The sequence below is a fragment of the Callithrix jacchus genome, chromosome 6 (assembly GCF_049354715.1).
Source record: "Callithrix jacchus isolate 240 chromosome 6, calJac240_pri, whole genome shotgun sequence".
Taxonomy (NCBI): Eukaryota; Metazoa; Chordata; class Mammalia; order Primates; family Cebidae; genus Callithrix; species Callithrix jacchus.
The window spans coordinates 84985574-85007685 of NC_133507.1; positions in this window are offsets into that span (position 1 = coordinate 84985574).

A 22112-nucleotide genomic window follows, 5' to 3' on the forward strand; every position below is an offset into this window, starting at 1 on the left:
CTCTGTTCTTTCTGGCAGCTTGGGCTGTTCACTACAATAAGTTCCACAGTTAGTCAAGCCTATAATTTCACAAGGTACAGTTAATTATTGATCGATCAAAATGAACTTCATAATCCTTTTGGCAACTTGTGCTGTACTTGAACTTCTCTCTTGCCCATAAAATAGCTTAATGGTCTCCAGTAAAATGAACATGAAAAATATGCTCAAAGTAACAGGCAAACCCTACCTTTCCTGCTTGTGCCAATTAGGAATTATTCTTCACAACATATCACATTCTCTTTATTTTTACCCAATTTCTTAGCTAAAGATAAAGCCTTCCCTCAACCCTTATCCAGACCCCAGATGCAGAGCTTTCATATCTTCCCCTCATATTTGATACCATTTAAAGTAGTTATTTAGTATTTGAATATATATATTTCAATCTTTAGTTTCTTTCTGTATAAATTTCATTAGGTAATAAAGTAGTTCTCATAAGCCACAGAGTTGCATTTTCAGTACCACTATGTAGTTGTTTTACTGGACAGGCAATTAGCTTATATATACAAAATGAAGAGCTTGTGCATCTAGATATAATAACTCCCTCCTCTTAGGGAAAACACAAACTATGCAGGGAAGAGTCCTCAGACCCTGGTAGCTTACACAATGGCTTATGCACAGAATGACATTACAGCTGGTTGCTAGCCACCTATTCAGTAAACACTTATTGAGAGTCTTCTATGTGTCATGGCATTGCTGTGATGAACTTACAGAGAGTGAGATGGAAATTGGAGTATGACAGTCTGGAAACCAAGCATTGTCATAGTGCATAATGACAGTTTGAATGGGAAAATTTTGGCTGTGGAGAGAAGAACCAAGAGGAAAAAAATAAATTATTAATATATGGGTAATCAAGTTCACTCAGTCTGCTGTTGGAATGGGATCTTCCTGTAAGAAAAATACTCATTCTACGGCCCAGGCAAACCTCCATCCTTCTGTACAACAGGCACTCAATGCTTCGATTTGAGGCACTACACTTGCTACCATGCAAAGATGAAAGAGCTGTGCTTCCTTCCTGCAGGGTCTATATGATGTTAGGTTTGGAAGGTCAGTGAAGATGATTGCTATACCCACAAGCTGCATGGGTTCCTTTAGTTTTCCAATTTGCTTTCCATCTGGCAAGCTCAGTTATAAGGCTGTGTCTCACTTCTTGTGAGACATATGTGTACTTTTGCCCTTATGGAAAAACTAATAAGCAAACAGAAACCCACAAGATTTATGATCACCTGAGTGACTTCCTTATCTTTGTAGACAAAAGAGGCTAGTCTAGATGTGTATGAAGGAAGACACACTTCTATGCGATTACTGTGAAGAACCATAAAGAGAAGTAAAGACAAAATGCTTCAAAAAGACTATTTATGACTGAGGAAGTCTGGGAAGTTTTTCAGATTTTATGACAAATTGAGCCAGCATTCTTAGAACAGGTCATTTTCACCAGATGCAGATACATTGAAGAAGAGCAGATAATAAGCAAGAAGGAGGAAATGCGGGAGCAAAGGCTCTGTAACAGGAGAAGCAGGAAGGTATATTTACTATTCACTTGCTTTGACTGCACATGCACCAGGCCCCACTAACCTGTAACTAAAAACTGTGATGCATTTGATTATCACACAAACCAGAGTAAGCTTGAGACCCAGTATGTCCAAGCAAGAACTTATTTCCCCCTCAAGTCTCACTTGCCCCAGAGTCTGTACTGAAATTGGCCGCCAAGTGCATTTAAAGTCTGCATGCCACAGAGAACTGTCTTTAGTCAGAAGCATCTGGTATTGTAATAAAGCCTGAGCTGCAGACCCAGACACACCTACCTTTCTATGCTTCCCTAGTGGGCTAAATTCTGAGCTTCAATCACTTCACCTGCACCCTGCTCTAGAGCTATTAGGGAGATTCGCTAAAATGTTTTACCTAAAACATTCGATATTTACTAAGTATTCAATAAACAGTGGTTACTTCTGTTATGTTTTAGAACAGTTTAGAAAGGTCATGTTTGAGAATCTTCACTTTAGTTAAACAGAGCTATAATTTTCTTACCTAATGTTCATTAATTGTAAGTGTAGAAAACGTTAAATAAAATTTATGTGTGATATATTTTGGATATTTGTCCCTTCCAAATCTGATATTGAAATGTGATCCCTAATGTTGGAGGTGGGGTCTGGTGGAAAGTGTTTGGGTCATGGGGACAGAACCTCATGAAGGGCGTGGTGCCCTCCCTGTGGTTATGAGTGAGTTTACACTCTTTTAATTCATGTAAGATCTGATTGCTTAAAACAGCCTGGACCCTCTCTTGCTCCCTCTCTCACCATATGACAATTCTGCTTCCCCTTCCCCTTCTGTCATGAAGAAAACCTTCCTGTGGTCCTCACCAGAAGCAGATGCTGACACCATGCTTCTTGTACAGCCTGCAGAATGGTAAGCCAAATAAACATCTTTTCTTCATAAATTACCCAGCCTTGAGTATTCCTTTAGAGAAACACAAAATAGACTAATGCAATGCAAAAATTGCTGTGTTACAAACTCATTTTTACATGATATTCTATCTTGTTAAATGTAAAAAATGCCTATACCTTGTATAATATAATGACCAGATATGTAATAAACTATTTTGGAAATATTAATTTTAAGGTATGTTTTAAATAAATGTATTTATTTGTGCATATGAGTTTTTAAAAATTCAAATATCAAAAAAGATATAAAAATACATACCCTCTTATTCTTCAGAGGCAACCACACATTTCAACGATTTTATGGAGGTGAGATAAGTCAGAAGAGATATTTTTAAAAGATTAGTTTATAATGTCATCAGGAAATGTGCTACAGCAAACTGTAATAACGACCTCCATTTTCAGAAACAATTATCTCCTTATATTAAGAATATTGCATAAAAAGTACATAGAGATGATAGTCAAATACTTGTATCTTTAAAATGGGATAAAGAAAATATACAGAAATTGCAATTATTGCCAGAGAACAGGTTGGTATTTTGTGGAGCACTTAGTTCCACTTCTCCTCCAACTTCTCCCACATAAAACTTGTTCTTCTACAATGCAAACTTGTTCTAAAGCAAGGGCCTACAAAATTTTTCTGCAAAGGGCCAGATAGCAAATGTTTTAGACTTTGTCTGCCACATGGTTCTTGTCACAGCTATTCGTCTCTGCCATTGTAGTTGGAAAGCAACTATAGACAATACTCAAACAAATGGGTGTGGCTGTGTTCCAGTAAAGCTTTATTTTTACAACAGACAGCAGAATTTGGCTCATGGTGCTTGGTGTGCCAAGCACTTTCTAAAGTAACATATGACAAAAGGAAGAACACAACACAAGGATAAAAGAACCTGCAGGAGGAGATGCCGAAGTTACAGAAAGTGAGAAGTACTGCAAAGAAGAGGAAGGTGTAGTAAAGAATAGATTTCATGTTCTTTACCCATTTGTTCCTAGCACTCTATGGCAGAAAACTTCCATTTCAAGATATAACACTAAGTATCTTGATGCCAGATAACTTTTTTTAATTGGAAACTTACATTTTATATGATAGGATATATTTCTTCCAAACCCCTGGGTTTGATAATTAAAAGAGTTTAACATTGTTGGACGTCCCTCATTTACTTCCAAAAGTTTCAGTGCAATCCTGACCAACAAGATCTCAGCAACTGACCTTAGAGAAAATTCCATGTTTCAGAAGAGAGATAAACAAGCATTTTTCCCAGCCCCTTTCCCAGTCAGCATTAAGACACCACCACAAACTTCACGAACCTAGTATAAAAAGACGCATCTGTGCATAATGCCACTTAGTTTGTGTTATTTAAATCTGGAGCCCGAGCTCTGTGGATTCCTGGTGAAACAACTTTGGCAAATAGAAAAATAAACTTTGCCTCAGTGGAAGATTAGTCAGGGAGGCCCGGCGGACATTTCACAGCTGTAAAATCCATGCAAAATGAATTTGGACAAGAATAGTCTGTCTAAAATATCAATTTGCCCAAATAATATATTTATAGACTATTATTACATCTAGGAAAAAAAACCCTAGATTGAAACTGTAAAATTTCACTGATAAAAATGATCCATTCTCAAATGTCAACCAACATTAAAAGGGAGAATTTGACACTTTTAAATAAAAAATGATGCGCAAATTACACAAGAAATCTATGGAGACTCCTTCAGGTCTTTTTTCTCACTATATCCTGCTCTAAAACATGCAATAAACCTTTTTCAATTGGAGAGGTTTAATCTATGTGTATAAGGGGACTTAGAGGCAGTGCCTTCTCTCTTTTCCTGGAGGCCTGTGTGCAGAGCTTTTTTCAGATATTGATTGTGAAAGTGATATCACACCAGAAGGTACATTGATATGGTGTCGGGTAAAAGAAAAAGGCAAAGAATCCTTACAGTCTAATCAAAGCTCTGTCCGAGACCCACACTCTGATGAAGTCCAATCAATAGAGACGATTAAATGACACATACAGAGTCATCAATATTAAATACACTCCATTTCCTGTACAAGATCTGGGTAACACAAAGTGGACAAGATAAAACTTGACTCTGCAAGTATATTTACAGGATATGAGCAATATTCAAATATGAGTATGAACAATGGACTCAGTCATCATTTGCCCAACAAATTAAGGTACCAGCTATACATTTCAGAACCACATCATATTGTACAGACTTTGAAGCTACCCTTTATTGAGAGTTTGCTACAAGCCAGTCAATGTGCTAATCTCATGTATAAATATTATCTAACTATCTTTTTTAAGGGTGAGGAAAGTAAGTTTAAGATGTGTTCAGTGGTAGGAAAGCAGAATAATCAGAAATTGAACTTGTTGCTGTCTGACTCCATAATGCATACTCTCCACCAGTGTGGCCCAAATCCATTGCTAACTAACTGGAATCTTGGAATCCTCACCTGACATCTGTTTCATTGAAGTCTCTTTCTTGGGTAAAGTGAAAAGTTTGAACAAAATAACCTAAAGTGTCTCTCATGATCTAAGTTTCCACAAATAAGTGGTAGCACCAGGACTGTGTGCTAGGTATTTGTAAAGTGTGAATAATATTACTTTATTACAATGGCTCATTTATTGGTGAGAAAGAGTATATTTTCAAGGGCTTGGAATTGTTTGCTCCTCCTTTTAACAGGGGTGACAGTCTAAGAAAATGAACAAAAGCATTTTGAAGAAAGCTTCGTTTAGTAGGTTTAGCAAAGGTCCCTGGACTTTCAGCTAGCAGAAACCTTTAGTGGCTCAGTGTGGTGTACATTACAGAAGAAGCTGGCTAGTGTGGATTACCAACCACTACACCTCAGACTCAGGAAATGGGCTTCACAATTTTTCCTCATCAGTTTTTCTTCCTTTTCTAAACAAGGAACATTATGCTACCAATGTAATCAATCTCCAAAACATAATTTTTAAATGTACATACTCTTCATTTTTTAAAAAAAAATTACAAAAATGTACCGCTTACAAAGTACCAGGTACCATTTGAAATGCTTTATAAATATTAATGTATTTAATGTCCACAGCCTCCCATGAGGTAAGTAGCATCTTTTTATCCACATTTCCTAGATGCAGAAACGAAGACAGAAATTAAGTAACTTGCCTGAAGTCATCCAGTGGGACACATAGATGGGCCAGGATTTGAACCTGGGCATTGGGATCTAGAGAACATGCCTATAAATACAACACTCTGCTGCCTCTCTCTGTATAACCCACAGTTCTTAGAAAGATGTTTCATTAAAAAGGTCATTATTTTAAAGATATTTATAATAGATAAAATTAAAAGCCTTTTATGCTAATGAACAAGTACAGCAGGAATGTAATAAATGTATAGAAAATATTTTCCTCGAAGACAGCCACTGCTAAATTTACTCCTGGAGAAAGGATAGAAACAGGTCTGACCACGAATCTAATTGACACAACTTTCTAAACAGCTGGGAGGCAATTATGAGTTTTGATGACTGTTCACCACTGTTGGCACTTTGGATACACACATGAACTTCAGCAACTTCTTTGACAGAATTCAAAGAATCAGACAGTGCTTCCAGACAGTGGCTTCCTTTAAAGAAAAAAATTATTGATTGACCATTCAGAAACACATTGTTTATACTTTTCAGAGCAAGAATCAGAATAAAAGTTATCTGCTTGTTTATCTTCATATCCTAATTATAGCAAGAGTTAAAGCATTTTTCTCCTCTTTGCTTAAGAGACATCATACCACCAGTCCCACCTATGTCATAGATGCTTTTTTGGTCGGTCTTATTTTTGTCTCTTTTCCTCCTGGTCAGTAATCTTGCTGATTTCCTTTGTCAAGTTATGCAAAATAACAAATGTCAAAGCTTGGAAACTGGTAATTTGGCAATTTTAGACAATCGCCTCAAAACCACATTTCAGTACACCTTTGAAGCAGTAGAAGTTCAAAGGCTGTGAAAAGATGACTATTGCTGTGCCTGTAACTGTGAGTCATTTGGAGTAATTGGTCTTGTCTGATGTATGTTTTGAACTGAGGAAGTAGAGCTTTATTACCACAATCAGATACAGGTTTTTAGCTAAGGAAGCGGCGTTTTCCTCGCAGATGAAGATTCGTGCTCGATAAGGCAGAAAACAGACAGATGTACCTCTACGCACCAGGAAAGAAGTGTGGAGAAGGAACAAATAAAGCAGTTGAGAAAATTCCATGAAGCTTCAGTGAAGTGCTTTTGGAAGCAGTCCCAGTTAGGAAATTTCTCACAAGCAAGCAACTCATAATTTAGATGCAGATTTCTGACTTTAATTTTGATCACCAACCTAAACCTACCTATTATCCTCATCATGTTAAAAGTGGGCCAGTGATCTGCACACTCATCAACTGGGTAAAAAAAAATCATCTTCTTAAAAAGAATATTAACTCATCTTTCTATTTTGCTTATTTGCAAAAGGAAAGCAGAAATATGAGTTAATATTCTTTTAAGAAGATAATTTTAAAAGCCACTTTTTACTTTATTAATTTCTTAACAATGAAGACTGTTGTTTCAGAATCTATTTCATAAAAAGTAAGAGGCAAAAGTGTTCAGCTTCAGAGAAAGCACTTAGGTATGTTATTTCTTTTTGCACTTTCCTGCAATAATTTTTGTTTATCATTTTCCTTGCATGAAAATGTTTATAAATTTTAAAATGAGATCAAAAATTAGGAATAAATAATTAAAAATCAGGCAAACATATACATACGAAAAATTCTTTGGAGTTAAGGTTTGTTATCTTTTAAAATATTTATCATGAAACATTCAATCAACCAATATTTATTAAATGCTTACAATGGGTCAGGCATTGGGCTGGAAATACATAGATTATAAGATACAATCTTTTTTTCAAAGAGTTTACAATCCAGCAGGTAAAAAGACAAAATGGCACATATAATAATAAGCAAAAGTAGTCAAAGGGAAGCATGGACAGGACAAAACAGATAAGGCTTCCCAAAAATGACTACCTCAGTAACGATCAGACATTGATGGAGTCACGGTCTGGGTATAGGCTTTCCTGAAAGAGGGCACAGCTGGTGTTAAGATACACAAACACAAAAGGGTATACTGTCTTTCTAAACTACCGTGGTTGGTATGGTTAGAGGTTAGGAAGGAATGAGTTAGAAGGTGAAGATGGAAAGGAAAAGTGGCAAGAGAGGAGATGGACCCAGTTGGAAGGAATCACAGAGACAAGTAAAGCACCATCTTGGGACGAGTATGAAACAGGAGGGACTGGAGCAGGATCAACGGGCAAGGTGTAACGTTGAGGAGACACACCACATTGAGTTTTCAAGGGGAGAATACATAGTAGAATGTGTAGGAGATTTAAATACAAAGTGAGAAAAAAAGAGTCTTTAGAAGACTTTCCTCCCTTCAGAGACATAAGCTATTCTATTTACTGACATTCATTATGTCATTATTTCATTAAGGTCTACCCCTGTTAACCCAGATGAAAAGCTCTTCAGTGTATCTTCAGGCCCATGAAACACTCTGACACCTCAGTATTAGTTGGAAAACTGATTTTTAAAATATAAGGTAAAATTAAAATTTTCAAACTTTGATGACACAAAATATTTTTAAGCTAATTTATTCACTGTGAGCTCTAAAATTTCATACATACAAGAAAATAAATGGACCAGGTATGGTGGCTTATGACTGTAATCCCAACGCTTGAGCCCAGGAGGTTGAAACAGCCTGGGTAACAAAGTGAGACCCTGTCTCTACAAAAAAAAAGCAAACAAACAAACCAAAACAGTACTTTTAATTAGCCAGGCATGGTGGCATGCACCTGTAGTCCCAGATACTCAGGAGGCTGAGGTGGGAGGATTGCTTGAGCCTGAGATGTCAAGACTGCAGTGAGCTGTGATCACACCATTGCACTCCAGCCTGGGCAACAGTGTGAGACCCTGTCTTGGTCAATAAATATTTGATTTTATTTGATTGCTTAAAGGCAACAGTTTAGCATACTCTTCATCACTCTTAGTGACAAAGGAACTGGAATAAGGAATATGAAAAAGAGAAGAACGGAAGAGTGGTATTAGAAAGAAAATATGAAGAGGAGAGATTGTCATGGAAGGAGCTGCATACGAAAGTGGGGAGGGCCAATGTTGTCAAGAGCCATTTAGAGTTGAGGAGAAGAGGAGAGGAAGGAGTGGGAAAGAGTCAGTGTAAAAGAAACACCGAAAAGTCAACATGACTGAAATCAGTACCACTTCTTCCTCTACATGTTGTTGTTATTTATTAGCCAAGCTGCACAATTTTTAAATTCATTTATATACAATGAAATATACATACTTTAAGGGTACAATTTAATGATTTTGACAAATATATACCCATGTACACAACATCCAGGACATTTCCATTATACTAGAAAGTTTCCCTATGTTCTCATATGGTAATTCCACAGACTCCCTAAGCAGCCAGTGCTATGACCTTAGTCTACAGAGACTCCCTTTGCCTGTATTTGAAGCATGCACATATTGTATCAAACAGTATGTACTCTTTTGTTTCTGGATTATTTTATTTAATCAAATGTTTTTATTTAACCCTTCAATATTCCTGTTCATCTTCCTATAGTTTATTCTTACCTAATGCTGAGTAGTATTCCATCATATGAATATATCGGAATTTCTGTTTTTCTCCTAAGGATATTTGAGTTATGTCCACTTAGGGACTACTGTGAGTAAGTTGCTCTAAACATTTGGATACACTGCTATTTGTGGGCATATGATTCATTTCTCTTGTAAATACCTGGGTGGTGGATTGATGGAGTTTGTTTAACTTTCTAAAAAATAGCCAGAGTCTTCCAAAGAGGCCAGAATATTTTGTAGCCCCATAAGTAATGAATGAAAGTTCTTGTGACTCCCATATCAAATATTTGGTGTTGTCAGTCTTAATTTTGTTCTTCAAATGGCAATAAAGTCAGTATTTGGCCCTAATGGAGTACTGTTCAGTGTAATTTCTGGCCTGCCATACCTTTTGATAAGTGGCTGTTCAAGTATCTTGCCATTTGTATTGACTAGTTTACTCTTCATTAATGGTTAGTAGATTCTACGTGTATTCTGGATATAGGTCATTTTTCAAATTTAGCCATTAAAAATATTTTCTTCATTCTGTATCTTGACTCTATTTTCTTAGTGACAACTTTTGATGGGCAGTTTTTAAAAAAATCACTTTGGTGAGGTCCACTGTCTAAATTTAATTTTTCTTATGGTTGTGGTTGTTTGTGGTTTTTTTGCTAAAAAATCCATATCCCATAGTCATAAAGAAATTCTCTAACTATTACTTTTTGAAGTTTATTATTTTAGCTTTTATGTTTAGGTCTCTGATCCATCTCTAAGTTTTTGTGCATATTGGGAGGTAGAGGTGGGAACTAATTCAATAACTGACAGGTTAATGCAATAGCTATAGAAACATTTGTTGAAAAAGAGTATCTTTACCTCCATTTAATTGTCTTTACCCCTATGTCTAAAATCAATTGACCATGTATAAACAAATTTACTGCACTCTATATTTTGTTCAATTGGTTTATGTATCTCTTTTCATGCCAACTCCACACAATCTTGATCAGCTTAGCTTTAAAAGAATTCTTAAGATCAGTTAATATAAAATGTACCATGTTGTTCTGCTTTTTCAAAATTGTTTAAACTAACCTAGATATGTAATTTGTATTTCCCCACAAAATTTAGAATCATCTTGTTAATCTCTACAAAATAGCTTGCTGAAATTTTGATTGACATTGCATCAAATCTATAAATCATTTGAAGAAAAGCAGCATCTTAAGAACATCGAGTTTCCTAATCCATGAACACAGTGTATCATTTCATAATTTCGAACCTTTCAAATTTACCCAGCAACATTTTGGAGAACTTAGTGTAGAGATTTCACATATCTTTTGTTAATTTTATTACCAAGTTTATTATTACTAACAAAAGTTATAGTTTTACAATTACATGTTACAATTTTAAAATTATATTTCTTGTTAAAATATAATAGATTTATCTTAGGAATTTGTATCCTTTGCCTTGCTAATATTAATTATTATTTCTAGTAATATTTTATAGACCTGGCATTTTTGATGACATACATAGTCATTATCTGCAGAGAAAGGCAGTTTTACTTTTCCCTTGAAATCATTACACTTTTTACTTATTTTCTTGCTTTGGTGCACTTAGTATATCTAATAAATTACTGAATAGAAGTTGTTTATTTAAGATCATTGCCTTATTGCTGCACATCTTAGCAGAAAAGCATTCAATATTTTACCAATAAAGAATATTTTGGTAGCTTTTATATGGATGTTATTTATTCAGTTGAAGAAGTTTCTTTCTATTCCTAGTCTCCTGAGACTTACTTTTTAAATCATAAATGGTTACCAAATTTTGTCAACTGTGTTTTCTGCATCTTTAGAGAGGGTCATAGTCTTTTGTTTGTTTTTATAGTATGTAAACGTGGTGAAATGACTTGATTGATTTTTGGCTGTGAAACCAAACTTGCATTCCTAACATAAAGCCCATTTAGTTATAATGAATGGATGGATGTGTGTGTGTGTGCCAGTGGGAATGTAAAATACTGCATTTTTGTTTGTAAAAAACAGTATGATGGTTCTGATAGTTCCTTAACATTTTAAATATAGAAATACCATATAACCCAGCAATTCCACTTCTTGGTAGATAACCAAAAGAATTGAAAGCAGGGACTGAAAGAAATGTCTGTTCACCACTTTTCATAGTAGCATTATTCACAATAACCAAAAAAACGGAAAAAATGTTTATATCCATGGACAGATGAATAAATAAAACATGATACGTATATACAATTGAATATTAAATGCTGATACATGCTACAACTTGGATGAATCTTGACAACAGTATACTAAGTGAGATAAGCTAGACAAAAAAAGGAAAAGAAAACCTATTGTATGATTCCACTTACATGACATACATAGAATGCTTACATTCATAGAGACAGAAAGTACAGCAGTGGTCCCCAGGGCCTAGAGGAGGGTATAATGAGAAGTTATTGTTTAATGGTACAGAGGGTCAGTTTGGTGTAATCAAAAAGTTCTAGAAATGCTTAGTAGTGATGGTTGCACAACAATGTGAATATAGTTCATGCAAGTGAATCAAACACTTGATACTAAATTCTATGTTTATGTGTACCTTAACACAAGAAAAATGTTTAAAACTAAGAGTGGAAAAAATAAAATAGTAGCATCCCTGAGAGAATGGTTTTCTCAATGACTGTGAGAAGCAGATACCTCACCCACCCCACCCATACCTCTCCTTCAGATCTGCATAGAGTGGTCACTGCAGTGTAACGTCACATATCCTGTCTAATACACCATGATGTATCATTCTCTGAGGCTCCTTAACTGAAAAAAATCTACTAGAGAAAAGTCTTGCAAGTATGCACATTGGCTGTTAAGTAATGTGTTCACATCACCCTTGGCTGGGACCTTAATCTGTCTTAATCCTCTGTTTCTTCTTTCTTTGTCATTTCCAGAACCCACGCTCAAATCCTACACTTTCTCTAAATTTCAGACTCCATGTTTGTCCTCCATATTGTCAGAAAAAATTCCTATTTGTTGAGAAAGTAGAGGGTTTCAGTTAAGAATTTTCTCAAATTCCTTCCCCTGTGTTTCACAACTAAGTTACTCCTTTGATGACTTACCTCTCTATTGCAAATGTCATTTCCATTTCTATACAGCAGTAGCTATTAATTCTACTGTGCTTATTATATACTTGAGATCCTCCTAGGCATAGCATCCCGTCACCAACCCCTGAGGTAGGTCCTACTATTATTCCAGTGTTACAGATGTGGAAACTGAGGCACAGAGCGCTTTGACAACATGCCAACAGCCACAACTCTTAGCACTGAAAAGAGAATCCAAACCTCATGCAGAGTGCTTGTAATTGCCCCTTTTGCCCTTAGAGTCTAATATATCTTCTTTGAAAAAACCATTATCTTTAATGTTAGATGTTTATATTATGTTTTCCATTGCGACATATTCCCATCTTACAAATATGCTCTCATTTTTCCAGTATATTTTTAGTGTACACACACACACAAACACACTCTCTCTCTCTCTCTCTCACACACACACACACACACACAGAAAATTCCAGCTTCCTTGCAAAGCAACCACTTTTCCTCTCTCTTTTCATTTTTCTATTAGAAGAGTTGTTTATAACTCATATTTAGGTTTTAACCACCAGCGGCTACAAATCAAGTTATTGTCCCAAGTATGCCCTAAGAACATCTGAACAAAGTCAAATTTTCCTAATGGTACAATCAATGTGATCTATTTTTACCTGCCATTCTACTAATCTCTTTGAATTTACCACCCGTGGCCTGTTACCCCTTGTTACTCTAACCCTACTTTCATCTGGTTGTCATTTTACCTTTTCAGAACATTCTCTTTGCTGACCTATTTTTATGTCTCTCCTTCCTTTTCTTAAGTATTGATGTTCTTCACAGCCCTTTGGCTATTGGTTTCCATTATTGGTTTCCATTCTCTTTCTTTTCAGTAGTTTTCTCAATATCCAATCTCACTGACATACAAACACCTTGTTATTGGAAAAGGAGTGAGTACCTTCCTATTTCCCTGCAAAAGGATGGATAAAACAAGTTTTCACAGGCTACTCTAATAGTAGCCTAATCCAACAATTTTCGATACAACTAGCACCTATTTATTGATTACTATGTTCCAGGATCTGTTCCAAGTGTTATGTAAGTTTTAATTCACTTAGTTCTCACAATAATCACATGAGGTAGACATTATTATTAGCTTCACTAGAGGTGAGAAAGCTGAGACACAGAGAAGTAACTCACCCAAGGATCCCTGACTGGTAATTGACAAAGCCAGGATTCAACATAGAAATGTGGCTCCAGAACCATTCCCCTACCATGTTTTAATCAGTAAAAGGTGTAATTGGAAGGACCATGTCACTAAACAACCCCAGGATCCTTTCACATACACCATTCAGAGGCACTGACCAGTGGGAATGTGATCACTGTTGTTTGTCCACTGTAAGGACAGAGGCAAGACACAGGTAAGGCAGAGGCAAAGGTGTTTTGAGCTAAATTTTTGTTTTGTAATTTCAGATGTCATAACTTGCTTATCTATTGTCATACAATTAAGAGAAAAGCAATGACACTTAAATTAGATAACCTATTTGGAATAGAAAAGAACACTAACACTCAATTAGCTTCAATCTTCTCAGATGTCATAACATGGAGCTATAAGGCAAATTTTTACCTCCTAGAATACTGGATGGAGAGAGGCATTCAATAGCCAGATAGGATTTTTTTAGTTCAGATCATATCTTATCACACCTCTTCATCAAAACCTTCAATAGCTTTCTACTATACTTAGAATAAATACCAGTAAGTTAAGGGACACATTCATTTCAGCATCTTCAGGCTTCCACCAATTACCTCTTTCGGCATTCCCTACATTCCTTTTACCCTTCTTTCTTTTCCATCTGTCAGGAAGACCTATCTATCAGCTCTTGGTAAGTTCACCTCTTTTTCAATCTTCACATCAGAACATAAATGTTACTTATCCTTAGAGAAGCCTTTCCTGGGCCACCTAACTTAAGTAGATTACCCCTTTCTCCTAGTTGCTGTCTAGAATCTCACTTTGTCTAGTTTTTTTATTACCTATTCATTCTTTACCTACCCTACTAGAATGCAAGCTGCTAGAGAACAAGGACTTTGTCTTATCCTACATCACATTCATAAGGTTTAGCATAGAGCCTGGCAAATAGCAGTAATTTCAGATGTTCATTAACTAAAAAGTAAGTAATATATTTCATGGAATTTCCCTACAATATTTTTGTCTGCAACTATATAAACCCAAATTTTCTATGAATTTTTACCTGAAAGAGCATAAACTTTGGAGGTGGATGGTCGTGGATTCATATCCAGTTCTGCTACCTACAAACTGCATGATGTTGGGCTTATTTGTAATTTAAAATTTTCTCTTTTATTTAATACATAAAATCATACTTCGCAGAATCAGTATGATCATTTAGTGTGATAATGTGTATAGAGTGATACACTCAGTTCCTGGCACACAGCCAACAAGTAATAAACATTCACTTTCTCTCTTCATTTGTTTCTCACCTACTTCAATGCTCCCTTACAAACTCAGACTGCTACATCACACTAAACATATTAGAAAATAAAAGTCAACGAAATGCAATCTTTGTCCAATTTCAAATCTCTAAGACTTATTAAATTTTAACCTTCTAGATCCCAGAAAATTTTATCAAGAAGCTAAAGATTAGAAAGAAAAGCAGGAAGCATGGGAAAAGGCGAAAAAGAGAAAAAAGGAAAAAGAAGGGAAAAGGAAAAACAAAAAATGATTCTGCTGACAGACTGCACCAGACCTGGCCTGGCACTTACTAAGGACACACCTGGTATACAAAGGCAGCTCTGAACATTGATGAGCCTTGTTGACTGCTTTGGGACAGTACCTGCTTCTAGCTCTGCTGTTGAAACTCGAGGACTTTTATCAGAAATTAGCAACTATTTCTCAAGTGTTTTGGCCAATATAACAGTTTCACAGTCCCTTGCCTTTTTTCCGCCTTTGAGGTGATAGGAAATGCGTGGACATTTAAAAGCAGAAACAAACAAAAAAAGAAAAGAAAAATTCCACAATATTTAGCATTTTACACTTTGGTTATATTTCAGCATTCATATACTTATAAAAACAATTTAAGGACATATTCTGAGGATGAAATTTCATATATAAAAGGCTCTGATGCTTTTCTGGAGGCACAGTTCAGATTCCCAGGAAGGGGATATGTAGAAAATATGTTGTGCTACTTACTTGACATGCATCAAGCCTCTCTCTGGAACTCTCTTTATATAGAAACAACATACATAGATACCTTTAGTGATCACCAGCAGGTTTGGAATGAATCTTGAATACTCCCACTTCAAAGGGCACAGCTTCCAGTCTTAGGGTAGGGAGACCTGCCATCTTACTTCTCCTCAGGGCTCATACTCTGCCCATTGCCATGTGTATAACAAGAGAAGCTGCTTGTGTGTCCTAAAATGGGAGACCTTGGATAAGAATCGCCATGTCATGGGGTGCATCCAGCATAGCTGGAATTGCAAACTTAAGTTAAAAGTTACGATTCAGGACACAAAGTAAGAGCACAGAACACTATTTCACCTGCAACTACACTTTAGATGAACTACCAGCTTAATTGTTTAAAAACTAAGTAATATGTTGCCAAGTTGATCAGCAAAGCTATATTAAAATATTTCTAAGAGCACTAGTTTTGAATGAGAAGAGTTTTTAACAATCATTCTATGAGCTCAAGTCAGATTCAGTGTGAGGAGCAATGTTCTCACCAGTCTTGAAATTCACACCTGTTCTTAAGTTTAGCTAATGCTATATAGTACCAGTAGCCAGGGTGCAAATAATGGGACAGGTGCAGTAGCAATTTGAGGAAGATCAGTTTGTCATTTCAAAGTTGGATGTTACAAATGTAGACTGACCTTGTCTAGCAGGATTATTAGCAGAAGATCTTCCCACAGTTCTTCCAGTAGAAACCCTATATGCCCCACCATAATCATTTCAGTCGGCTTCCTTTCTTTTAGGACTTGGTCTTTACCAATGTGACTCTGTCTGACATCATCTTGTTCTCCTCCACCTAAGGTTGACCTTAAAGAGACTGGTCATGTTACATTTTCCAAAATGGTCAAATTCCCAAGTCATTGGAAAGACAGGGATTATTTTTCCATCTTATTGAGAATTTAGGTAATCCATCATCATTTTTCTTTCCATCTGTGAGAAAGCTTGTGATATGGTTTGTGTCACCACCCAAATCATATCTTGAATTGTAACTCTCACAATTTCCACCTGTTGTGAGTGGAACCTGATGAGAGGTAATTGAATTATAGGAGTGGTTCTTTCTTGCATTGTTCTTGTGACAATGAATGAGTCTCATGAGATCTGATGGTTTTAAGAATGGGAGTTTCCCTGCACAAGCTCTCTGTTTGCCTGCTGCCATCCATGTAATACGTGACTTTCTCCTCCTTGCCTTTCACCTTCCACCATGATTGTGAGGCCTCCCCAGAGACATGGAACTGTGAGTCCAATAAACCTCTTTCTTTTGTAAGTTGCTCAGTTTCAGGTATGTCTTTATCAGCAGTGTGAAAATGGACTGAAATGCAATAAGTTGGTACCAAGAGTGGGGTGTTGTTGAAAAGATACCTGAAAATGTGGAAGTGACTTTGGAACTGAGTAACAGGCAGAGGTTGGAACTGTTTGGAGGGGTCAGAAGAAGACAGGAAAATTTGGGAAAGTTTGGAACTCCCTAGAGACTTGTTGAATGGTTTTAACAAAATGCTGATAGAGATATGGACAATAAAGTCCTGTATGAAGTAGTTTCAGATAGAGATGAGGAACTTGTTGGGAGCTGGAGCAAAGGTGACTCTGGTTATGTTTCAGCAAAGAGACCGGCAGGATTTTGCCCCTGCCTTAGAGATTTGTGAAATTTTGAACTTCAGAGAGATGATTAAGAGTTTCTGGTGGAAGAAATTTCTAAGTCACAAAACATTTAAGAGGGAAACAGAGCATAAAATTTAAAGGGAAACAGAGCATAAATTTTGGAAAATTTGCACCTGACCATGTGAGTGAAAATAAAATTTCATTTTCCAAGGAGAAATTGAAGCTGGCTGCAGAAATTTGCATAAGTAACAAAAAGCCAAATGTTAATCACCAAGACAATGGAGAAAATGTCTTCAGGGTTTGGAAGAGAGCTTTGCAGCTGCCCCTCCCATCACAGGCTTGGCAACTTGGGAGGGAAAAAATGGCTTTGTGGGTCAGGCCCAGAGACCCCGTGCTGTTGGAAGTTTAGAGACTTGCTGCTCTGGATCCCAGTTGCTCCAGCTGTGGTTAAAAGGGGTCAACATAGAGCTCGGGCTGTGGCTTCAGAGGGTGTGACCCTCAAGCCTTGTCAGCTTCTATGTGGTGTTGAGCCTGCAAGTGCTCAAAAGAATCGAAGTTTGGGAACCTCCACTTAGATTTCAGAGAATGTATGCAACCAGCTGGTGTCCAGGCAGAAGTTTGCTACAGGGGATGGGCTCTCATGGAGAACCAGGGCAGTACAGTAGGGAAATGAGGGGCTGGAACCCCACACAGAGTCCCTACTAGGGCACCACCTAGTGAAGCTGTGAGAAAAGAGCCACCATCCTCCAGATCCCAAAACAATAGATCCATGACAGCCATGCACCTGGCAAAGCTACAAACACTCAACTGCAGGCTGTGAAAGCAGCTAGGAGGGAGGCTGTTCCCTTCAGAGTCACAGGGGTGGAGCTGCCAAAGGCCATGGGAGCTCACCTCTTGCATCCGTATGACCCTGAGTCAAAGGAGATCATTTTGGAGCTTAAAGATTTGACTGCCTTGCTGTATTTTGGATTTTCATGGAGACTGTATCTCCTTTGTTTGGCCAATTTCTCCCATCTAAAAGGGCTATACTTACTGAATGCCTGTACCCTCATTGTGGCTAGGAAGTAACTAACTTGCTTTTGATTTTACAACTCATAGGCAGAAGGGACTTGCCTTGTCTCAGACGAGATGTTGAACTTTGGATTTCTGCTGAAATGAGTTAAGATTTTGGGAGACTGTTGGGAAGGCATGATTGGTTTCAAAATGTAAGGACATGAGATTTGGGAGGGGCCATGGGCAGAGTGATATGGTTTGTCTGTGTCCCCACCCAAATCTCATCTTGAGTTGTAACTCTCACAATTTCCACATGTCATGAGAGGGACACAGTGGGAGATGATTGAATCATGGAAGCAGATCTTTCCCATGCTGTTCACATGGTAGTGAATAAGTCTCACAAAATCCAATGATTTTATAAACAAGAGTTTCTCTGCACAAGCTCTCTCTTTTCCTGCCACCATCCATGTAAGTTGTGACTTGCTCCTCCTTGCCTTTCACCTTCTGCTATGATCGTGAGGCCTACCTAGCCATGTAGAAATTTAAGTCCAATAAACATCTTTCTTTTGTAAATTGCCCAGTCTTTGGTATGTCTTTATTTGCAGCATGAAAACAGACTAATACAGCTTATAATAAAAATGTTTATGGATTAATGCTTTAACAGGGAGTCCAACTGATGCCTTTTAGTATTAAGTGTGAGTTCAGTGTATTAACAGGTTTGTGATCTCTTTTTTTAAGTAAGGGCTTCCGGCCATCAGGCTGCAGAGGAACAGGGAAAGCCCTAGCAAGTATGCTGAAATCCTATATGCAAAAGAATTTTGTGGGGGAATTCATGGCCCATTTCATTTCTACCCAGCCATAGCCCTCATGAATCCTGCTACTGCTTGACCAAATCAGCAAATCAGGTCGGTTTTTAAGTCTGTTTCTTTTAACTTGAATCCCTCTGGTTTTGCTACTTTATTTATTTAATTTTTTGTGTGTGGCTGGGGGGAGATAGAAGGAGTGGATCCTTAGTTTTCTCTTCCCACAGATGTAAGTGGATTCAAGGTTCAGTTCAAACAGAACTCTGACCTGAGCAGGTTCCACTGCTCTGTTCCCCAGCTGGCTGAGTCCCTGGCTATGGCACTCCCAAGGACCCACTGGCTGGAATCCACAGGATTTCACCACCAGGACTTCTAACAAAGGCTTATCTTAAAAATTCATTTTAATCTGATACTTAAAAAAGAAATTGATGTTTGCTTGTATGAAGCTGTTCTGGTGGGCTTATTTAAAATTGCCAGGGCATTCAGAATGCATGAGATTTAATGTTCTGTGTTCTCCAAAGGTAAAACAAAATAAAACAATAAATTTATTTGCCTTTCTTATCTTCTCTTTCAGCACTCTTCCTCCTTTGGAGAAAAAAAATCACTCTTTCCAAATTGAAGCCTCTCTTCAAAAAAGGAAAGTAAAAAGTCAAGTGACTAAAATTGTTTCTTTTGCAAGAGAAATAAAAATAACACACACAAAGAGAAAGAACACCAAGTTGTTTCCTTTCCGGTGGTCTCCGACAAGTTTTTAGGAACCTGTCTTCAGACGTTCCTTCTTCCAAGACAGATTTTTACATTAGAGTTGTGTTAAAAATATAATAAATTAATTAACTAATAAAAATAAATCAGGAAGTATACAATATTAAGCTTTCTTTAAAAAGTAGATTCTTTAGCATCCTTTCAAAAAAAGAATGCCTTTTAACTTTTCTAGCACAAGATGGTTACAGTAGTATGTCACTTATGGACAGGGATATGTTCTGCAAAATGCATCTTTGGGAATCTTGTGCAAACATTATAGAGTATACTTCCATAAACCTAGATGGTCTAGACAGTTACACACCTAGGCTATATGGGATTGTCTATCACTCCTAGGCTACAAGCCAGTACAGTATATTACTGTACTGAATACAACAGGCAATTGTAATACAATGATAAGTATTTGTGTACCTAAACATAGAAAATGCAGTATAAAAACAAAAAATAGTACACCTGTATAAGGCACTTACTATAAATGGAGTCCACAAGACTGGAAGTTGCTCTGATTGAGCCAGTGAGTGGTGAGTGAATATGAAGGGCTAGGACATGGGATCAGACACTACTGTAAATTTTATAAATACTGCATGTTTAAACTATAATAAACTATACAATAGGAAATATTTGCTTTCTTCAGTAACAAATAAGAAATTAACCTTAGCTCACTCTGTTTTGCTTCATAAATTTTTAATTATGTATTAGTCTGTTTTCACGCTGCTGATAAAGATGTATCTGAGACTAGACAATTTACAGAAGAAAGAAGTTTATTGGACATACAGTTCCACATGGCTGGGGAGGCTTCACAATCATGGCAGAAAGTAAAAGGCACATCTCACATGGTGGCCGAGAAGAGAAGGGAGACTGCTGGCAAACTCCCATTTTTTAAACCATCAGATCTCCTGAGGCTTATTCACTATCAAGAGAACAGCACAGGAAAGACCTGCCCCATAATTCAATAATTAAAGATGATATTTGGGTGGGGACACAGCCAAACCATATCAAATTATTTTTAACTTTTTAACTTTTGTAATAACACTCTAAAATATAAACACATTGTACTGCTATGCAACATCTTCTTTCTTAATATCCTTATTCTATCAGTGTTTTTTTCCGTTTTAATTTTATTTTTTTACTTCTTAAATGTTTTCATTGAAAACTAAGACATGAACACACATATTAGCCCAAGAATAAACAGCATCAATATCATCAAAATATCACTATCTTTCACCTCCACATCTTGTCCCACTGGCCAATCTTTAAGGGCACTAACACACAGGGAGTTCTCGTCTTCTATGATAGCAATGCCTGAAGGAATTGTCACAGTTAACATTTTTTTAAAAAACATAAGTAGAAGAAGCTCATTCTAAAATAACAATTAAGAAGAATAGTATAAGGCCCGGTGCAGTGGCTCATACCTGTAATCCCAGCACTTTGGGAGGCCAAGGAAGGCAGATCACTTGAGATCAGAAGTTCAAGACGATCCTAACCAACATGGTGAGACCCCATCTCTACTAAAAACACAAAATTAGCCAGGTGCAATGGCACATGCTTGTAATCCCAGCTACTCAGGAGGCTGAGGCAGGAGAATTGCTTGAACCCAGGAGGTGGAGGTTGCGGTGAGCCAAGATCATGCCATTGCATTCCAGCCTGGGCAACAAGAGTGAAACTATTGGCGATTATTCTAAATTTTATTGATTTTTCAAATTGTCAAGAAAGAAAGATATCTACTAAACTTAAGATTTATTAAATAAAGTTTCATAGATCAATTTTATTTGAAGATAAATAGTAAGTTTAAGTTACAGCAATTGAAGTAGGTGTGCTCAGAGTTAAAAATTACTAAGCAGAACAGACATGTATGTGGTGTCTACTGGCACCAATGCTTCTTGTCTTCTCAAAAGTACAATTATGTGGACCTTTCAGAAAATGAGCCAAAGTTTCTACTGCAACCCTTAAATGCTCATTGTTCATTGAATATTGTATTGAGGATTTATTTTGTAAATAGTATTGTTAACTCTGAACATAACAGCAGGAATTAACTGAGAAATCTGAGGAATTTGTAAATGATAGCCATGTGTAAAATCAGAGAAAAAATCATACCCAGCATATAAAAAGCCTTTGTATCTGTATTCATTTAAATGTGTGTTTTAAAAATATATAAATTCACACCCAAATTGAGCAGTGAAACTGAAGTAACATATTTTGAAAAAAATTAAAAAAAAAATATATATATATATATATAAAATTTTCCCATTAGATTGAAACAACTCCTCTTATTCTCTTGGGTGTATAATATGTGTTTTGAAAAACTCACTCTTAGGTTTGGTGCTGTGGCTCATGCCTATAATCCCAGTGCTTCGGGAGGCCAAGGTGGGAGGATCATGAGGTCAGGAGTTTGAGACCAGCCTGGCCAAAATGGTGAAACTCCATCTCCACTAAAAATACAAAAATTAGCTGGCTGTGGTGGTACATACCTATAATCCCAGCTACTCAGGAGGCTGAGGCAGGAGAATCACTTGAACCTGGAGGTGGAGGTTGCAGTGAGCTAAGATGGCACCATTGTACTCCAGCCTGGGTCA